Genomic DNA, 5,591 nt, shown 5'->3' on the forward strand with positions numbered 1-5,591 from the left:
TCAGTTCGTCTCTCGCTTCATCAACATCGTACACTTAAACTATACGTTGAGTTAAAAAAATATATTAGTACACACTAAAACCCAGTGTAGGGGAACTTAACGGGAAATTATATTTAAGGTGCTTTATGCAACCGGGTCCAGAAAAGTTTGACTAATGGTAACAGGGCCGTGCACAGACCTTTTGAGGGGCATGTGCTGAAACTGAAAAAGGGCATTAGAAAATACAGCTGCACCTCAAAAAATCTGAACATCATTAAAAAGTTATTTTATTTTTTTGTAAAAAAAAAAAAAAAAAAAAAAAAGCAAACTTTCTTATATTCTAGATTAATTGCACACGATTTCAATATATATATATTTTTTAATTCCGATGGTTACGACGTACAGCTTAGGAAAATTAGACATTATCTTAAAAAAAATAATTACAAAAAAAAGGGAACTTTTCCATTATTTTTTGAGATGCAGTTTCTTCTTATTCATTAAACGCAACCTTAACAAAAATTTAATATATATATATATATATATATATATAGCGCCACAGCGGGTCCACTTTATAAGCGCTTTTTTAATTAATTTCAAGTTTCTATTATTTTTATCCTATGGATTCCTTTATATGGCACAATAACCCTAATAAAGACAATAGTTATTTTTTATTTATTTATTATTTCATACTTTGTATATTTCCACCGTAAACACCGATTATGGTTCAGGACAGTTAGCATAACACTTATGAAATTCAAAGAGACAGGATGACAGGTATTCTAGATGTACCAATATAACTTTTTTATTTAAATTCCAGTTCAGTTTTGAAGAGTAAGCTAATAAAATGACTCTCGTCAAACAGCCCAGAAGTTGTCAGGTCTAAGCATAGAGTCTCAACTCCTAAGTGAATGAGGTTTGTTAAATGTTAACACTTACTGTATAGAGTGATCCATGTTAAAGCATATTCATGGGTTTTGAGAAGCGGTATTTCACAGCAACAAACAATAGGATGCTACAGAAACTTTAAGTTACAGTTATGTAACAATGTACAACAAAACATTTAAATCAAACCTTGTGCTTATTACGATAAAAAAAGCAACCTTTATAAAGCAAAAATAAATGCAACTTTATTTTTTATTAACAACAAAAACAGCAAAAACCGTACAATGCCAACATCAAAACCCAAAACATACACACACGGCAAACCCGGAGTACAGTGATTAGAAGCTATCAGACTATGGTACAATAAGAGACCACAACTCCCATGAAGCCATGGGAAATGAGGACATAAAACTGCAAGATTTCAATACAAGTTAGGTTTGGATTTTAAAAAGTATTTGATGAATATGCTACAGCTATTAAATCAAAGCTCCCCTTAAGAAAAACCTATAAGAACAGTGTTACAACTCCATGAATAAAATGACAGTGGTTTGTGTTCAGAACAACAATACCCGTAACTTTACAAACCTTCCAAAAAATGAAGAAATAAAACAAAACTCAATTAAAATGAACTGGTGCAAAAAGTGTTGAAAAAATAGAAAGATGCAGTATGACTGTGTTCACAGTGATATCAATATTCCATCATTGCTTTAATTTAAAACAAGTCAACCGTCCCGTGACCTGCTGATACTTACAGGGCTCAGTAAAAAAAAAAAAAAAAGAAGATTTGTATTTTTTTAATTAATGCAGTGATCTTTTTTAAACCTCTTAACTGCACCAACAAAGAAAAAGTGTTAACGAAAAATTAATTGAAGTACAGTGACGACAACTGATGAAAGCAGATTCAGAGTAAAAAAGGAGGGGAAAGCCACTGTACCCTGGTGCGCAATAACCAAACTTGTGCCCTGAATGTGAAAACCCCAAAATAAAACTAACAGTGAACACTCCCCAGTCTAAATGAGAAAAAGACACTGAACACATCAGAACAGTTACCTAAATACATCACCAACAGTGAGTCTAACGTTAAAATAAGCAAACATAAAATATAAATATGCATTTGTGAGCTTAAAAGGTGCCTTTAAAGTTAGTTGGCCATGACAAAGAAAAAAAAAGACAATACAAAAAGAATGGGTTGAATAAGCAAAAGCAAACAAAGCTGGTCTTGTTTCAGTGTGGATGTGTCAGGCATTAGTTACAGTATGATCATATGATCATAAATCAGTCATTTCCTCAAAATGCACCTTCACATCACACCCAGGGTGAACATATCTGCAATGGTGTTTCAAAGCACAATAAAGTTCACTGCTTTATCTCCAAGTTGTCCTCTGCTTCTACTGGAGTCTACCCTAAGATAAGAAGCGAGTGACTTGTGAAACTAAAGACTTGATCTTCATTTTAGGTGCACAAAAACTTACCAAGAAAAGGAGTCTGTGCTTGTGATTGAAGGCTACAGAAGGGTTAGCAAAGTTTGGACTCCACAATCCACATAATTCTGAAAGAGAAATCAAACTCTTATTGATGAGCCTTTCAATTTTAGCATTCTTTTTCTCCTTCAGGTGTTTGCAACTTTTCATATTAAGCCAGCATTGCCATCTAAAGGCTTACCCCAGAACAACAGTTCAAATGTAATATGGGTACAGACTCCAAACACTTCATTAACATGGATAATAAAGACTGTATGCTTGCAGTCTGGTGGCACATTGTGATTGACATGTATCATATTTGGAGGTAGTTGCTCAGAGCTACTCTTCACACGTGTGGAAGAAATGAAGTTTGATAGTGCATCTGGTTCATTTCCTAGAGCCCTGAAGGTTCACATCACTAATATCTCGATTTCATTTGGGATAAGATACACGTCATATTACACAACAAAGGAGGTTTTCACTACAACTAGACAAAATATTTGTAATTGATAAAACTATTATTACTATCTACTTATCAAATAAATACTAATACAATTAAATCATTTCTGCCACAAAACCATAGGCAACAAATCAAACACAACTGATATATATATATATATAATATGCGCGATGTAGGCTGTCGTAGTTGATCCCGTTATTTCATTAACTGTATGGCCCTATATATATGGGCTTGATTGCAGAGCATTTTAGCAAATCTCAGACAATGATCTTCTAGCACAGACTAAGTAAACCGGTGCTTACTGCTACACTGACATTACTGCTACACTGACATTATTAAAATGCTAGAGGCAGCTGTTTTGGACTAGCTTACACACTCTTAATTTAATGCGCAAGGCAAGAACACTAGGCTAACTAAAGTTAGCTAAAGTGATTAACATGTGTAACAAAGTGGTAACACTACAATACGAACTACAAAAATTACTGGTGCATTTTAATAGATAAAAAGGACAGTAAGACTACACAGTGTTTTAAAGAATCTATACACTTACCAAGGCTGCATTTAAAAAAATAAAAATAATAATATTATATATATATATAATATATATATATATATATATATATATATATATATATATATATATATATATATATAATATATATATATATATATATATATATATAATATATTATATATATATAGTTCCAAATATTTGTTATTTTCAATATAACATTTAATTTATTCCCATGATGGCAAAACTGAAATTTTCAGCAGTCTTCAGCGTCACAAGATCCTCCAGAATCAATACGCAAGAAACATTACTATCAGTATTAAAAGTAATATTTGTGTGGAATGCGGACACCAAAATTCCTAGATAATTGGTCCAAAGAACGGCATCTATTTGAAACAAATCTTTTGTAAACTAGATTCTTATGGTTTCAACCGCTTGCTCTCAATCCTTTATTTACCACAAGAGAAAAAGGGGAGTGGAGCTGACCTGATTGACAAGCTTGTCCTCTGCTCTCCACACCACTGTGGCACCCGGATACTGAAACCAAACACAATCAAGTTTTTAAAATTTTTTATATTGTAAAACCAGAGAGGAAAAATAAATAAATAAATAAAGCTGCATGAACCGTTAGCACAAGATATCCAAGTGTGTGTATCTGAGATGAAAGCAATAGATTATGTACCTGGTAGGCATATGTGGTCTGCGCATAATTCATGGGCACTGTGGGGACAATAAATCCTGGAGGGACTGGAGTACGAATAAGGCTATAAAAGATAGGCAGACACGTAGAAAAACAATGATATTCTACAATCTTTGGAATATGCAAAATGTAGGAAGCAGAATATCCAACTCCTCCGCATGATGTTAATCTGCATAGTATCATGGTTTGTATGAACACTGTAGTTACCTGCATGTATTGATTCCCTCCATTGAAGACCGGTGAGGGCGGGGCCAGGTTTGGGGGACAGCAGCTGCAGTACACATATGGGGTGGGGCTTATCCACTGTGATGGACCAATCATTGGAGACGACACTGAACCTAAGAAATAGAATTCAACATTTTAAATGATCGAAATTTACATTAATTTTAGGTTGTTAAGATTACATTGCAGAAATCATTTTAGAAGATCTGAGTATTTCCAATAAGTCCACAACCAATTCTCGAAACTGAAAACAATTGACAAATACAATGCACCAAATAAAAAAATATAGATATTTTTAAAATTCCATCACTTTTGCACAAGACAGACCAAACAGGCGCAACATGCAGGGACTCACGAGAACTTCGCTCTTTCATGATGGCAGGTCCCAGTTTGAGTTTTTTCCCTTTAAAACTGATTTGCTGCTGTAGAAGAAATTAAAATGTACGAGATGTCAAGATACCGTCACAACATCAACCCCAGACAAAAAAAAGAGAAAAGATGAATTCACGTAGACAAGTAAAAGTGACCTACATCAACGATAGTCTGGATATCAACGTCGTCGCCGAAATAACGAAACCATACCTGTGTGGAAGATGGGAAACTAATCAGATGTGACAGAAGACACTTTTTTTTTTTTTGAAAGCGGTTTCAAGACACATTCTATAGGGATAGTTTCATGTCACAAACGACAATTCTATTATTTACGTCTATGCTGTTCTAAGATGAAACTCTTTGAATGGCATGAAAGTGAAAATGACAAAAGAAACATTTGGGCGACTTGATGCAATGCACAATAATTATAGCTGGTAAAATCTGGATTCAAATTAAATTAGTTCAGGAAAAATGCTAATATTAGTATGTACAATATTCTGAATGACCTATTAGAAAACTATTCTGACAAGAAAAAAGTGAGCTAAACAGTCTAAGCTGGTTAACTGGTCTTAGCTGGTATCCAGGCCTTGCTGGTTTTAAAAGGATTTTTGAACACTTTTTGAGCTGGTTAGGCTAGATGTGTCCAGTTTTAACCCACTAAAACAGCATAGGCTGATCACTTTCCTCTCAGCAGGGAAAATCCACTCTCACTCACCCTTTGCATATTCCTCCTCGATAAGTGATGATTTTCACTTCTTTCACAGACCCGTACTTGGCAAAGAACTCTCTGATCTCGTTCTCGTCCACATGTCGAAAAAGTACCGGTTTGGGGACTACGTTTGATAAAAACATGGCATAGTGGTTGTACCAAACATGTGTACAGTTTGACCATAAAGTCACGAAACGGAGTATAAGCTTCGTTTCCCATCAGCGTCATTACCTTCATGTCAATCCCTCCGACGAACAGTGTGTTTGGGCGTCATCTTGCCCTCAGGTAAAATATAA

General features: G+C 34.5%; 1 pseudogene; it reads right to left on the reverse strand.

The window, feature by feature from the left end:
* Window positions 1-3,651: 3,651 nt before the first annotated feature.
* Window positions 3,652-5,584, reverse strand: LOC113090169 (deleted in azoospermia-like; annotated as a pseudogene).
* Window positions 5,585-5,591: the final 7 nt, after the last annotated feature.

Source organism: Carassius auratus, unplaced genomic scaffold (genome assembly GCF_003368295.1).
Source record: "Carassius auratus strain Wakin unplaced genomic scaffold, ASM336829v1 scaf_tig00053133, whole genome shotgun sequence".
Classification (NCBI taxonomy): Eukaryota; Metazoa; Chordata; class Actinopteri; order Cypriniformes; family Cyprinidae; genus Carassius; species Carassius auratus.